General features: G+C 39.9%; 1 protein-coding gene across 6 annotated transcripts in view; it reads right to left on the reverse strand.

Annotated features, from left to right (window-relative positions):
* The window catches only part of cadps2 (Ca++-dependent secretion activator 2), a 706,406-nt gene that overhangs the window by 327,754 nt on the left and 361,325 nt on the right, over positions 1-17,327 (reverse strand). The gene's annotated exons all lie outside the window — the stretch shown is intronic.

Below are 17,327 nucleotides of genomic sequence, written 5' to 3' on the forward strand. Positions count from 1 at the left end.
ATGCTTCCAGTACCAACACAGTATACAGACAGTGGTGGTTATTGAACCCTAATTGGTGATTGCTGGTGCTGTAAAGTGATTTCACTTATCACTATGCTGTCCTAGGGTCTGTGGAAGGTTTTTTGAAAACTGTGATAAGGCAATGTTGCTGTGTTGTTACTGAAAATCAATTGATCCATAGAAATTTGCCACTGTCAAAATAAGATTTGGTGTAAAGTCAAATCAAATCAATCAAATCAAGTTTAATTATCATTCAAACCATACATAGATACAGCTGAATGAGACAGCATTCCTCTGGGATCAAGATGTAAAACATTCAAAATAGCAAGCAAACATTCAAAAATGGCAAGTAACATAATTCAAAATAGCAACCAAAGAAGCATATTCACTCAAAAGAAAAACATAAATATGGTCCAAGACCCTGAGTGACAGTGTCCAGCAATCGATGCTATAGTCTCACAGCAGTGTACAGATGCACACAATCCAGCCTGTCGTTCCACCACTCAAACGTGGGAGGGCAGCGCCGAAGGGAGAGGCCAGGCCCCAGCCGAGTTCAGACGCCATGCTGTAAACACTTCCATGTCTCTCGCCTGGTCTGCAGCAGTAGGCAAGCCTGAGGCTTGAGGCCTACAACGGAGGCTACATAGCTCCCATGTCATCTGTCCCTCCACCAGACAAGGGTAATAGGTCTGCTGCAACTTGCATTATCGCTGTCCAACAGAGTCTTGTATATCAAGTGAAATGTCTGAGATAATCTCCCACAGTTATACTGCACCGATACATCTGAGTAGCGGGCAAAAACACAGTCTGCAGCCAGGTCAGCTCTTCCGAATCCACCAGCTCCTCCGACACACCGGCGGAATCCTCCGATTTTCCAAAGGGCTCCTCAACACCACAGCCAGCTCTCTTCCAACATCCCGGCCCTCTCTTTCTCCAACATCTGACACCAGTCCAGTTACTCTGACCAACGAGCAGCTCACTGATGGAGTAGCACTGTGGTACCTGATATTTTTGGAGTACAATTGTCTTTGAATTGTAAAAACTAATTTTACAAAGAATAAAAGCACCTTTGATTGGCCCCAGAGAGGAGCTGCATTCATACACTCTGCCATCTTACCAGAAGGGAGAGAAACAGAACCAGAGGTCATGTACGTAGCCTTGGAAGGATTAAATCTGTCCTCTGGAGAAGAAACTAGTTCAGATCAACAAGATTAGAAATGAAGGAAGTACTGAATTTAGTGGAGATTACATTATCACATAAGCATATATGAATGATATCAAGTGATCACTTGTGTCCTAGGGTACATTATGATTGTGACCAACGGGGTCACTATTGGCTGTCAGGTGAATGTAATGGATGAAAAGACGGAACAAACAATGCAACTTCATTGATTTTATAAAGCTGTCTGGCAAAGTGAACTACAAAGAGATGAAGTCTGCAAAGGAGGATAGACAGAGCAAGAAGAAGACAACTGGTGTACAATGTGAGAAAATGGGGAGAAGAACAGGCAAACAGTGTACTTTACAATGGTAAGAAGCTTGTAAATGTTGGTATAAAGGGGATTTTCACATGGCTAGTTCATGAGATCTGAAAGTGAATATGTAGGAACAGCAAGCAATTAGGAAGGCAAATGGTATGCTCACCTTTACGGTAAATGCCTTGCTGTGATCGTACATGGCTTGGGTGAGACCGCATTTTAAGAAATGAATGGCCTCTTTACTAAAAGATCTATTTAGCTTGGAAATTTTAAAAAAAATAGTGGCAAAGAGTAGAAATGTAGAATGAAAGCAGAAAATGCTGAAAATCCTTAGTAGGTCAGGTTAATCATGTGGAGAGAATTAATGTTCAGGTTGAAGACCTTCATCAGAACTAGGAAAGAGAGATTTGCAGTTTGCTAAACTCTAAGAAATCAGGGGGATTAGAGACATCTCTGGGCTGACAATGGGATACATCTCTAAGAATAGGGTTTCTGGTTAAAGAGTGAATGGGAACTGTTTATTTATTGATTGGGTGTAGAATAGACTCTTCTGGTCCTTCGAGCCACCACACCCAGCAATCCCCCAGTGTAAATTTAGCCTAATCATGGGGCAGTTTACAATGATCAATTAACCTACCAACTGGTATGTAGGTCTTTGGATTATGGGAGGAAACCGGAGCACCCAGAAGAAACATTTGTGGTCATGGGGAGAAGGTACAAACTCCTTACAGTCAGTGGAGGGAATTGAACCCTGGTCACTAGTACCGTAAAGAGACATCCCATTTAGATTCTATTCCATTTAGATGTGGCAATTTACAGACCATATTCTGGGTGCAGCAAACAAAACTTGAAAATGCTGAAAATATTCAGGTCAAGCCAGATCTGTGGGAAGAGAAAGAGTCAATAATTTGAGTTGGAGGGTCTTCTGACCTGATGAGTCTTTTCTTTTCTTATTATACCCAGAGTTAGATAAATTCACGAGACTGATTACTACAATGAAGGAGTAGTCCATTAGAGAAAGTACGAGAAAGTGTTAGAATAGGATGTGATTGCATTGAAAAATAAAAGATTCATCAAAGGTTGCAGAGAGATTGTTTCCTCTGGTTAGGTCCAGAAATGAGTGATGGCAAGTTCAGTGGGAGATATGGCAATAAAGATAGTCTGAAGTTGTCTTGAGTTTCTAAAGTGGCACTTGAGTAGCATTGGATAAGGAGTAACAGAATTATCCATTATGACTTCACATTTTCAAGCATACATAAGGACAAGTGAACTGGCTGTTAAAGTGGCTGCTCAGAGTCAGAGAGTGAATCAACATAGAAACCCGCCCATTTAGTCCATTTGGTCTCTGCTGACCATCAATCACTCATTTTACACGAATCCCCTTTCTTATTTTCCCCACATTCCCATCATCATCCCCCTCTCCAACAGATTGTATTCCATAACTGCATCCTAGAGGCAATTTGCAGTGGATAATTAACCTCAAAGAAGAGAAAATCTGCAGATGCTGTAAATCTGAGCAACACACACAAAATATTGGAGGAACTCAGCAGGCAAGGCAGCATCTATGGAGAAAAGTACAGTCGACCCAAAATGTTGTCTGGCCTGGCCTGCTGGGTTCCTTCAGCATCTTGTATGTGTTGCTTGGATAATTAACCTATCAGTTCACACATCTTTGAAATGTGGGAGGAAATGAGAATGGTCAGAAGAAACTCGTACAGTCACACAGAGAACATGGCAACTCCACACAAACAGCATCTGAGCCAAGGGTTGAAGCCAGGTCTCTGGCATTATGAACCAGCAGCTCTATTACTCTGTCATGAGAGGAGATTGCTAGATGGACAGAGAGAAAGTTTCATGGATATATTCAAATCTTTCTTGAAGAAGTGTAACATCTCTGTTGTCTCGTGGGAACATCTGGTCCTCAGTCACTCAAATTTGAGAAGATTTGGGACGGATTTGAGAACATCGAGACTATTCACTGGATGTTCACAAAAGCTTATATAAGTCATAGAAACAGCCATTCAACCTCTCAAGTAGCTCCCGACCTATCTGTTGAAGTGTCTTCTGTCCCCAAACTGGCTCTTCATACAACCTCAGAATCTAAAAAAGTGCATTGGAAGCAAGTAACCTTCGATTCTGTGGACTGACTAAGACCACCCACGCCAAAGCCTGCAACAGTCTTCCAGGCAGAGGAGTGCATTAGGAAGACTGTTTGGTCTGAGAGCACATTACTATACCTAAATAGTAAAATAAAACATCTGTTCTGTGCATCAGTGATCAGGGATTACAGTTACCTGGACAGAATGACAGAGCTGAGATCAATGGCCTTCAATCTGGTTAAAAGGAAATTGTGGTGTTAAAAAACTTGGTTCACGCAGAGTGAATAATGGGGAACTGATGCTATTGGCACAAAGCTAAGATCCGCTAGAGACAAAATGGCCAAAGATGACATGAAATGCTCTTTTACACAATAAGTGGTTAGGACATGGGATGTACTGTCTGATAGGACAATGGTTATTAATAGGAACCTTTGGAAGTGAAATTGGATGAAAACATAGAGGTGAGAAAAGAATGCAACAATGTTAGGAAAAGGACCACATTGTTGGTGAGAAAGAACGACAGACTACAAATCAGTGAATTTGAATGATAGTGGAAACAGACAGACAGACAAATTGTCTTTGTTCTTGCCACGTGCGTGGGGATGGAGACTGCCATTTTGTGAAGACACTTTGTTCTCCTTTTTGCGAGCTTGAAGTGCTTGGCTTGATCAATGTTTCACTTGATCACTTCCAAATAAGAGGTTATTTGTGAGATGTTCTTTGTTCGGATATAACATGCAGGTTTGTCAATGTTGGGGATGGTGCTCGCCTGGAGTGATTCGAGTTGGTTGCTGATTAGGAACAAAGGGCGATAATTTATTGATTATCACAATGGGAAGAGGGCAATAAATGGATGCTATCTTGGAGCATAGCCAATAACATGGTGTAAAAGTCAGACACATGACCTGTGGCCAATGACACTGGAATGCATATCTGAGTTGATAAAAATGGATATAAAAATGGATACTTCATGTGTGCTGGTGGCAGTAATTTTGAAGAATAACCATCACATACTAACCTTCCTTTTAAAATAGTAAGAAATCAATTTACCTATTTGGGTGTAACAATTACTAAGGATTATAAACACCTACTCAAAGAAAATTTTCTTACCCTACTGAATTATGCTAAAAGGGCACTATCAAACTGGCCGCCCCTTTCATTATCGTTAGTTGGCCGAATTAATTCTATTAAAATGAATATCTTACCTAAATTTATATACCTTTTCCAGCCTTACCCGTTTTCATTTCTAAATCTTTTTTTGATTCTCTTGATTCTATTCTATCTTCTTATATATGGAAAAATAAACATTCTAGATTAAATAAAGTTCACCTTCAAAAGGCTGAAAAGAATGGAGGTTTAGCTTTACCCAATTTTAGGTTTTATTACTGGACAGTCAATATACGAAACCTTACGTTTTGGTCATAATATATTAACCATGAGGACTATCCGGTATGGGTCGCTTTAGAAGCTAACTCTGTTAATAAATTTTCTATCATTTCTTTTCTTGGATCCTCACTTCCTTTATCTTTAAGTAAACTAACTGACAATTTGGTAGTTAAACATACTTTGAGGATCTGGGTACAAGTTAGAAAATATCTTGGTTTATTGAGATTTTCTCTTTCTAGTCCCACTTTTTCTAATTTTTTTTTAAACCTTCTATGACTGATCTAGTTTTTAAAGAATGGGATAGATTGGGTATTAAATGCTTCCAGGATTTGTTTGTTGGAGGAAGTCTCTTTTCGTTTGAGCAATTGTCAGCTAAGTATAGCTTATCAAAAACACACTTTTTTTCAATATCTACAAATTGGAGACTTTCTGCGATCTCAATTATATACATTTCCTAAAAATCCCAATGAGAACTTATTAGATGTAAGTTTTAATCTGAAACCATTTCACAATGGTTCAATATCTAATATTTACAGTATGTTGCTGGGAATGAGAAATGCTCCTTTAGAGAAAATTCAAAATCTTTGGGAACAAGATTTACAGACTTCAATTTTTGAGGAAACTTGGAATGAAATTTTTAAATTGGTTAACACTTCATCGTTATGTGCCTGCCACTGGCTCTTACAATTTAAAGTGGGCCATAGGGCCCACATGACCAAGAATAAGCTATCTCATTTTTAATCATTTTGTGATAGATATAATAATGGAGAAGCTTCACTAATTCATATGTTTTGGACATGTCCGAGTCTTGGGAAACACGGGAAGGAAGTATTTCAAAATTTCTCTGTACCTTTCAAAGTAAATTTTAAGCCTAACCCTTTGACTGCTTTATTCGGTATTGTTGGAGAAAAAGATATTATTCTGGAGACATCTGATTTACACATTTTGGCTTTTATAGCTAGGTGGACACTCTTGCTTAAATGGAAGGATGTGGTTCCGCCTACTCATACTCAATGGTTACGCAATGTTATGTCATGTTTAAATTTAGAAAAGATCCGTTGTTCAATTTCTAAACCTAGTCAAGACTTTCACACATTGTGGGGATCATTTTTGAACTATTTTCAAAATCTTTTGATTTGTTGTTAAAGTACCGATGTTGGCTAATAACATATTTCACTATAAGGATTTTTTTCCTTCTTTTTTTCTTTACCAAGCAGCTTTGATCTTGGTAGTGGGTTTAGATTTTTTTCTGTATAATAATAAAATTACCATATTTCAATATTACAATTTAGTCTAATTTACATGAATATAGAGTAATGAGGTTGCAAGTGTGATTCAAATATGTATTGCTATTTTTTTTCTCATAATATATACTTCTTGTACTCTGTATTCTTTTATGTAGAAGTTAATAAGAAAATCATTGAAAGAGAAAGAAGAAGTCTAACCATCACAGATACAAGAGAGAGCGACCCAATGTGAAATACATGGTGAGTGAATCGGGACTATGAGGAATGCCTGGCCAGTGTAGACTTCTTTGCCCAGGTTCTCCTCTGGAGAGGAGAAGATGGCGGCGCGACGCAGCGCGCAGAGGCCACTCCTGGGATGAATATCTGTTATTTGTCAAGTAGGGTGCCATGCACAATCCTGATTTGATGGAGGCAGACGTGAGAGTACGGAGGAACATCTGGAGAAACTTCTGAAATGCCTTCTTCGCTGCCGCTGCTACTGTGTGATCCAGAATCTCTGGAAGGGGAGGCCCCGAGTCCTCGGCTTTGCTTGTTGCTCAGCAGCCGGGGCGGGGTCAAAGCACTCGGCAGAGATGGTGCTCGGTGCTCGGTGTCGGAGGCTCGAAGTTTTCAGACGGACTCAGAGTTGGCTGTGGTCGGGTGCTTCCAAGGTGCTGCATCGGCAAGTTTGCGGCGCTGGAGGTTCATGGCAGGAAGAGTTTCTCCTTTCCACTGTCTGCGTGATATGATGGGGCTATCGGGACTTTGAGACTTTTTTTTAGCGTGCCCATGGTCTGCTCTTTATTAAATTACGGGTATTGCTTTGCACTGTTGTAACTATATGTTATAATTTTGTGGTTTTTGTCAGTTTTAGTCTTGGTATGCCTGTGTTTCTGTGATATTATACTTCAGGAACATTGCATCCTTTCTTAATGCATGCATTTCTAAATAGCAATAAACGAGGACTGAGTGTCCTCATAATCTAAAATCTAAATACCTTTGCTATTCTTTGACTGTTCAGGAAAGTCAGGGATATTTAGCGGGTGTGCACACGAGGTATTTACTGTATGAATTCACGTACTTGTTAGCTTAGACAATAAAGGTACTTGTTGGTAAATACTGATCTCTCTGTGCCTCACTAATCATTGTTATAAGGGGTGATTCTTATAACAGGCACGGAGTTGGGATTAATTTCATCACCCCTCAAATAAGACAGGTGGTTTTCAAGGATCACCTCTGCATTATAGATAAAAGTCATGACCTTAGGAATATCCAGGTCAGAACTTGTGATTACGTCATCTGCAAATGGAGAGGTTAGTGAACTGTGCAACATCTATTTTAAAAATCTTCTAAACAATATTTACTTATAAATATTCTCAACAATCATGCAGTTAAGAAGTCTTTTAAACTTTTGAACTAATATCCAGATATACAGTATATAATTGCAAAGATTTTAACAATACCCAGAAATTCCCTTAGAAATAGTACATTTCCACTCAGTGGCCACTTTGTTAGATACACTTGCTCATTAATGCAAATATATAATCAGCCAATCATGAGACAGCAACTCAATGCAAAAGGCATGGTCAAAGGTTCAGTTGTTCAGCCCAAACCTGAGAATGGGGAATAAATGCGGCCTAAGTGACTTTTACTGTGGAATGATCCGGTGGCAGACAGGGTGCCTTGAATATCTCAGAAACCCCTAATCTCCTGGGATTTTCACGCACAACAGTCTCTAGTTTACACAGAATGGTGTGAAAACCAAAGAAAAAATATCCAGAGTTGCAGTTCCATGGACGAAAATACCTTGTTAATGAGGGAGGTCTCAGGAGAATAGCCAGACTGGTTCAAGTTCTCAGAAAAGCAACAAATAACTCAAATAGCCATGCATTACAACAGTGGCGTACAGAAGAAAATCTCTGAACGTGCAACACGTTGAACCTTGCAGAGGATGGGCTACAGCAGCAGACACCATAAACATACACTCAGTACCCACTTTATTAGGTACCTCTTGTGCTGGAGATACCTCATAAAATGGATACTGAGAGTATATTTGGACACTGCTCATTCCAAAAGAAGTACAAATGGTGAACCTCTGTAAATTGTAGATTAAAGTTTACATTTGCAGGTCAACCATTCATAAAGAAACAATGAATACTTTTACTTTGATATTCAGAGTACTAAATTAAATTCATGAGCTACCTGGCAATAAAGTCCTTGTATTTTGGATTTACACAAAAGTGATCTCTTCCACTGCTGTTAAGATGTAACTACAGTAAACAAGGGATTAAGGTATCAAAAATGTATTTACTCAGTTTGTGTTTATGCATTAAAGAATGTGTTTAGTAGTGTGTTTTTATGATAGTTCAAAGAACTTCTCATGCCCGAAGATATGGAAAATTCTGAAAGTATTTTTCTCAGTACCATGGAGTTCTAGTGTACTGTTTGTTAAGTTTGTTTGATAAGTTTCCTTTGCAAATCTTTGTACAGGGACTCAATTAGCCATTGTTAATGTACTGGAAGATATACTCATCATTTAATGTAATTGTTAAAGTCAGAAAAGGTATATCTCTGTTAAGCTCACCCTGAAACTACTCAACAATTGCAATGCAATATGCAGTGCCAAATCTAAAGAACACTATATCATTGATTTCTAAAACATAATTATTCATTAAACCAGATGATCTTCTGAGGACGATGCACACATCATTTCTTCTTCATCATCGACCTTTGCAACATACAAGAAAGGCAGCTGGCTTATTATTTCACGTCACGTGCCGGTGATAATAAATCTAATTCCGATATGATATGCGGCTGAAATTAAGCTCCTCACATAAACCTCACTACCTAATACAGCAGATTCCAGTGAATTGGGATACATCATATGTTTGGATTATCCCATACATTGACCACCTGGATACATTAGTGTCTTACTTCATCTCCCTTAGTCAAGCTATTGTCCCCAGATGCTTCATAACCTCCACAATCATCCCTGTAGCAAAGAAATCAGTTGTAGCCTGTCTGAATGATTACCGTCCCGTTGCCTTGACCCCCATAGTGATGAAATGTTTTGAACGGCTTGTCAAGCCTCATATCACAGCCAGCCTCCCCTCATCGCTGCATCCTCTACAGTTTGCTTATCGTCCAAATCGCTCTACGGAGGACGTAATATCCACCACACTGCACACAGTTCTCTCTCACTTGGACAACAAAGACACTTATGCCAGAATCCTGTACATTGATTTCAGTTCAGCATTCAATACTATCATCCCGCAGAGACTAGTGGAGAAACCGTCGCTACTTGGCCTTAGCACTGCCATGTGTCGCTGGATTCTGGATTTCTTGACAGAGAGACCACAGTCAGTCCGTGTTGGCAGGAACATCTCTGACTCCATCACACTGAGCACTGGATCCCCACAAGGCTGTGTGCTTAGCCCATTGCTGTTTACGCTGCTAACACATGACTGTGCAGCCAGATTCAAGGAGAACCTGATCATTAAATTTGCAGACGATACCACAGTGGTGGGGCTCATCAGCAAAAATGATGAAACAATGTACAGGGAGGAGGTCAAACACCTAGAGAGCTGGTGCAGGGATAACAACTTGATGCTTAATGTCACCAAAACCAAGGAGATGATCGTCGATTTCAGACGGTCTCAGCCTGAGCACACACCCCTCAGCATCAGCGGCTCCACAGTGTAGAGAGTGGAAAACATCAAGTTCCTTGGGGTGCAGATCTCGGACAATCTCACCTGGTCCAAGAACACAACTGGGATTGTGAATCCGGCCCAGCAGAGATTGTACTTTCTGAGGAAACTTAAACAAGCATCACTCCCCACTAACTTCTTAACTACATTCTACAGAGGCATGGTTGAGAGTGTGCTGACCTTTTGCATCACAACCTGGTACTCCAGCTGCAGTGCTGTTGACAAAAAAGCCTTGCAGAGGGTGGTTAGGGGAGCAGAGAAGGTTATTGGGGTCTCCCTACCTTCTGTCCAAGACCTCTTTCAGAGTCGATGCCTCCAGAAGACACGACACATCATTAAAAACCCCTCACACCCTCTCCATGAACTGTTTGTTCCTCTACCATCAGGCAAACGTTACAGGAGCGTCAAAACTAAAACCACAAGGCTACTAAAACATCTTCCTCCCACAGGCAATCAGACTGCTAAATAGCTGCTCCACCTGACTCTGCTTTGGACACTTTTAACTTGCACTGGACACTTGTAACTGATTTAACTGACATGTGGCTGTTGTGTTTTACTATTTATTGTTATGTTTATTATTTAGTGTTGCATTTGTTATGTTATGATTGCACTGCCCCTGAGGAATGCTGTCTCATTCTGCCCTGCAGAGCTGATGTATGGTTAGAATGACAATAAAGTTTTTTGAATCTTGAATCTTTGAATCATTTATATCATGCCTGTAAATGTGATGAGCAAACTGCAAGGTGACAATAGACTCTAACTTTACCAATGGGTAGCAGATGTGTTCTTAATGTGAGCTCATTTATTTTCTGAAAAATGGGTGTTTGGCTGTTTTATGCTAACAAGACCTCTTTTGACACATCATACTGAATTAATAGCACAGCAGGGATCAACATATTTGATAGTTGCAAGATGTATGATGGAGCAAGTACGCTGACTCTCAATAGATCTCTTCAGTTCATAGAGAGCAAGATTATAAGACTCAGCTATTAGGAGGAATGTCAATTCTACCAACAAACTAATCACAGCATGCAGTAGTTACCTCAGGTGACTTACTGCATAATTATATTTCATTATCCTGATGCAAATTGAAAAAGGCAACATCCTAAACTCCTATCATTTTAATGCACTTTTAGAGATTAAATATGCTACTCTCCAAAGAAGATATTTTCCAAAATGGCAAGCATGGGTTGATTTTTGTTCATTTTTAATCATAACATATGTTAGACTGCAGGAAGTATTATTTTTAAAGACATCCTTGATAGTTAACAAGTTGCTGGAGTTAGAAAGCATGCAAAAGAGTGAACAAATTGTTCTAAATATGCTTGGTAATTGGACAAACTGTTGAACATCCCAGAAACAGTAAATTATTTCAACCTATTGTATTCTGACTTCATTATGTACAGCATATCAACTGGTTTGTTGATGCGAGGAAGGATTATGTCTGGGCAGGTATCCAGCTTTTTAAGATGTGAATAATTCTGAATAGGCATGCTAAATAAGTTGTTGAAGCAATCTATGCAAGATAACTTTATTTCAAATATGCTACATTGTTAATGTGCTGAGAATAGTGTGGAGTGAAAAACAATTTCCCATTACATTATCGTACATGGACTAGAACTATGTAAGAAGGCTGCAAATTCAGGAGCAGATGTGCAGTTAAATGCAGATATCTAACAGCATCTATCCAAGTTCTGTTCCTCTACTGTTAGATTCACAGAGGGTGGCAACTTTTGTACAATCGACTCACGAATGACATGCAATGAATAGCGTAAGTGCTGTGTTTGCATGGAAGGTCAAACTAAATTTGGAATAAACAGCTGACATTTCAGGTCAAGACTCTTTACCAGGACCATGCAGAGTTTGTGGTTGAGTGATCCGTTGCTGAAAATTCTTTACAATTACATTTTTTGTTTATTTTCTCCTCTTTCTGACTTCATCCCATTAATACAATTTCAAGTTTCCTTTCATATTTTTTGGTAATTTAATTTAGCGTTGAAATTAACCACACACATTTGCATCCTTCTTTGTACTTTCATATTATTATATTTTGAGGTTCATTTCGTAATCCTTCAATTGGATTACCTGAACTGTGGGTACAGTTAGTCTATTTTGCTCCTTAATATATTAGCAATTTCCTTAGCAAAAGCCTAAATATTTTTGAATTGGAGCCTTTATAAACCCTTGAATACCCAATTACCCAAATAAAATTTTGCAAGTAGGACACTGCACTGTGGCAAATGTGGAAAATGAAAATTACCCCGATTCTTTCAGACTCCACATACTCGGAAGAGCGTAACCTGACTGTTTAATTGACCTCATTACTCCAGGGTTCTCTGACGGAGTCAGGAAGAGATGAGGTTTTGCCACTTGATATGTACTGGCAGAATGTGGCCTTTAAAATATCCAGGACTCTGTGCTCACTTGTGCTCATTTAACTAAAGATCCCCGGAGCTGTATATTGAGAAATATCCCACAGCCACAGAATATTATCTGCCTTTATACAACTAGCCTCTCACCTTCCATCCTCATTACATGCTTTTTAGAGATCTCTCTTATTCCTTTCACTTGCATTCCTCCTTTGCTTTTTGCTTTCATTTGTTCTGTTTTCTGACGGGTATCTTACCTCTCTTTACTGCAGCAGAACTTTTGTCTACCGTATGACCATGAGAAACATGAGCAGAATTTATGCATTCAGCCAGGGACTGCTCCGCCATTCTATCCTGCCTGATTTATAATTCCTCTCAACCCCAATCTCCTGCCACCTTCCTGTTAGCTTTAACACCCTTACTAATCAAACAATCAACCTCCGCCTTAAATATACCCAAGACAGCCTTCATTACCATCTGAGGGAATGAATTCCACAGATTCACTACCCTCAAGCCAAATAAATTCTCTCTCATCTCTGTTCTAAATGGATGCCCCTGTATCCTAAGGCTGAGCCTTCTGCTCCTAAACTCCCCCACTATAGGAAACATCCTCTCCATGTCTATTCTATTTAGGACTTTCAATATTCAATAGGTTTCAGTGAGATCTCCCTCATTCTTCTATCTTCCAGGGAGTACAGGCCCAGAGCTATCAAATGCTTCTCATAAGTTAATCCTTTCATTCCCAGAATCATTCTCATGAACCGCCTCTGGACCCACTTTTTTCTTAGATGAGGAGCTCACAAATCTCCAGGTGCATTCTGACCAATGCCTTATAAAGCCTCAGCATTACAGCCTTGCTTTTATACTCTAGTCCTCTTGAAATTAATGCTAACGTTGCATTTGCCTTCCTTGCCACCAACTCGACCTGCAAGTTAACCTTTCGGGAATCCTGCACAAGGACTCCCAAGTCCCTTTGCACCCCTGATTTATTCACTTATTTATTTATTTATTGCGATACACTGCGACATAGGCCTTTCCGGCCCTTTGAGCCATACTATTCAGGAAATCCCGATTAAACCCTAGCCTAACCATGGGCCAAGTTACAATGATGAATTAACCTACCAACCAGTATGTCTTTGGACTGTGTGAAGAAACAGGAGCAAGAACCAAGAGGAAACCCACACAGCCACAGGGAGAACGCCCAAACTCCTTAAGGACAGCAGTGGGAATTGAACCTGGGTCGCAGGTCACTGTAAAGTGTTATGCTAATCACGATGCTACTATGCTGCCCCATTTAGAATTGGAATATGCTCCCCATTTAGAAAATAGTTTATGCCTTTATTCCTTCTACCAATGTGCATGACCATACACTTCAATACACTGAATTCCATCTGCCAATTGTTTGCCCATTCTCCTAATCTGTCTAAGTCCTTCAACAGACTCCCTGCTTCCTCAACACTATGTGTCCCTTCATCTATCTTTGTACCATCTGCAAACTTGCAGACAAAGTCATCAAATCCATCATCCAAATCATTAGCAGTTGCAGTAATATAGACAAAATGCTGGAGGAACCCAGCAGGCCAGGCCTTCAGAACCACTCCAGAATCTAGGGATTCTTGAAAGATCATTACCGGTGCATCCACAATCTTTTCAGCTACCTTGTTCAGAACCCTGGGATGTAGTCCATCCGGTTGAGGTGAGTTATTTAACTTCAGAGCTTTCAGTTTCCCAAGCACCTTTGCCTGAGTAATGGCAACTACTCTCATTTCTGTCCCCTGATGCTCTTGAATATCTGGCATACTGTTGGTGTCTTCCACAGTGAAGACTGACAAAATACTTATTAGGTTCATCCACCATTTCTTTGCCCCCAAAACCAACTCTCTAGCATAACTTTCCAGCAGTCCGATATTCACTCTCACCTCTCTTTTACTCTTTATATATCTGTAAATACTGCTGGAGTTTTATTTTATATTAGTGAATAGCTTACCTTCATATTTCATCTTTACTCTCCTTGTTGCTTTTTAAGTTGCCCTTCATTGGTTTTTAAAAGCTTCCCAGTCGCCTAGCTTCCCGCTAATTTTCGTTACATTTTATGCCCTCCTTTTTGCTTTTAAGCAATCTTTGACTTCCTTTGTCAGCCATGGTTGTCTCATGCTCCCTTTAGAAAACTTCTTTGGGATGAATCTATCTTGTGCCTTCCAAAATTGTTCGCCTTTCTGCTGGCATCCTTGCTATTGTCCCCTCCCAACCAACTTTGGCCAGCTCATAACTCCATAGTTCCTCAACTCACCTGTAATTCTGATACATCTGAATTCAGCTTCTCCTTCTCAGATTGCAGGGTGAATTCTATCATATCATGATCACTGTCTCTTAAAGGTTCCTTTATCATAAGCTGCTAATCAAATCTGGTTTATTACACAACACCCAATCCAGAATTGCCTTTTCCCTAGTGGGCTCAAGCTCTTCTGAACTATTTGGCCCTGTTACCTAAAATTCATTCTCACATCACATCTTCGCTCTCTTTAAGACACACTTTGGGCTAAGTACTTGCCATGTTTTTAACCATCTCAACTAATCTGCCTTGTAGGTTGTCATTCTTTCCTCTCTATGCAGTGTATTTGGATATATATTCCTTTGAAGATGCTTATCTTTTCTTCAATACCTTATGTTCTTAAGAATTTTTCTCTCTGATTCCTCTTATTTCATTTTCCAATTAACACCTAATTTGAACTCATATGGCAAAATGTCAAGAAGTGCTCAGAAGAGTGCCTTTAGACCATAAGACCTGAGATATAGGAGCAGATTAAGGATCTTTAAACCACTGAGTCTGCTCTGTCATTTCATCATGGCTAATCCATTTCCCTCTCCGTCCCAACCTCCTGCCTCCCCCCGTATCCCTTCATGCTCTGAACATCAACATCAACATCAGCCTTAAATAAACCCAATGACTTGGACTCCACAGCTGCCCGTGGCAACAAATTCCACAGAATCACCACTCTCTAGCTAAAGAAATTCCTCCTCATCTCCATTCTAAATAGACGTCCCTCTATTCTGAGGCTCTGTCCCCTAGTCTTAGACTTCCCCACCATAGGAAACATCTCTCCACATCCACTCTATCGAGGCCTTTCAACATACGATACATTTCACTGAGATTCACCCCCCCCCGCCGCCTTCTGAATTCCAATTTGATGGCGCAGAGCCAATAAACACTTCTGATATGATAAGCCTTTCAATCCAGAATCATTTTCGTGGAGATGGTTCAAATCAGATTCAATGTCAGCACATCCGTTCTCAGAAAAGGGGCCCAAAACTGCTCACAATACCCCAAGTGAGGCCTCTCCAGTGCCTTATAAAGCCTCAACATTACATCCTTGTTTTTATATTCTAGTCCACATTAAATGTACGCTAACACTGCATTTGCCTTCCTCACCACTGACTCAGCTTGCAAATTAACCTTTAGGAAATCCTGCAAGAGGATTCCCAATTCCTTTTGCATCTCAGATTTTTGAATTTTCTCTCCATTTAGAAAAAAGTCTATCTTTTTACTTCTTCTATCAAAGTGCATGATCATACACTTCCCAACACGGTATTCCATCTGCCATTTCTTTGCCCATTCTCCTAATCTGTCCAAGTCTTTCTGTAGCCTTTCTGTTTCCTCAATACTACTTACCCCTTCACCTATCTGCATATCATCCAGAAACCTTAGCCAGAAAGCCATCAATTCCATCATCCAAATCAGTGACATATAACATAAAAAGAAGCAGCCCCAACACAGACCCCTGAGGAACACCACTAGTTACTAGCAGCCAACCAGAAAAGGCTCCCTTTATTCCCACTCTTTGTTTCCTGCCAATCAGTCAATTCTCTATCCATAATGTTTACCTTTAGTGTAATACCATGTGCTTTTAACTTGTTAAGCAGCTTCATGTGTGGCACCTTGTCAAAAACCTTCCAAACACTGAAGTAAACAACATTCACCAATTTTCCTTTGTCTATCCTGCTTGTTATTTCTTCAAGGAATTCCAACAAATTTGTCAGACAAGATTTTTCCTTAAGGAAACCATGCTGACTTTGGCCTATTTTATCATGCGCTTCCACGTAACACAAAACCACATCCTTAAAAATCGACTCCAACATCTTCCCGACCACTGAGGTCAGACTAACTGGCCTATAATTTCCTTTCTTTTGTCTCTCTCCCTCCTTGAAGAGTGGAGTGACATTTGCAATTTTCCAGTACTCCAGAACCATGCCAGAATCCATTGATTCTTGAAAGCTTTATGCCACAATATCTTCAGCTACCTCCTTCTGAATCCTGGTGTGTAGACCATCTGGTCAAAGTGACTTATCTACCTTCAAACCTTCAGTAACTCAAGCACCTTCTTCCTAGTAATGGAAACTTCACTCACATCTGCCCCTGACACTCTGGAACTTTCATCATGCTGCTCATCTCTTCCATAGTGAAGACTGATGAAAAATACTTATTCAATCTGTCCGTCATTTCATTGTCCCCAATTACTATCTCTCTAGCATCATCTTCCAACATTCTGATATCAACTCTCACTTCTCTTTTACACTTTATATACCTGAATTTATTTTTGATACCCTCTTTAATATAATTGACTTGCTTATCTTGGTATTCTATTTTCGTTTATTACTTTTTTTAGTCGCCTTCTGTTGGTTTTTAAAAGCTTCCCAATTCTCTAACTTCCCACTAATTTTTGCTCTCTCTTTGCCCTCTCTTTGGCTTTTATGTTGGCTTTGATTTCTCTTGTCAGCCATGGTTGTATCATCTTGCCTTTAGAATACTTCTTTTTCCTTGGGATCTATCTATCCTGCGCCTTCTGAATTGCTCCCAGCAACTCCAACCACTACTGCTCTGCTGCCATCCCTGCTGGTGTTCCCTTCCAATCAATTTTAGCGAGCTCATCTATCATGCCTCTGTAATTCTTTTTACTCCTCTGTAACACTAATACATCTGACTTTAAGCTGCTCCTTCTCAAATTGCAGGGTGAATTCTATCATATTATGATCACTGGTCACCTAAGGGTTCCTTTACCTTCAG

The sequence above is a fragment of the Mobula birostris genome, chromosome 9, assembly GCF_030028105.1.
Source record: "Mobula birostris isolate sMobBir1 chromosome 9, sMobBir1.hap1, whole genome shotgun sequence".
Lineage (NCBI taxonomy): Eukaryota > Metazoa > Chordata > Chondrichthyes > Myliobatiformes > Myliobatidae > Mobula > Mobula birostris.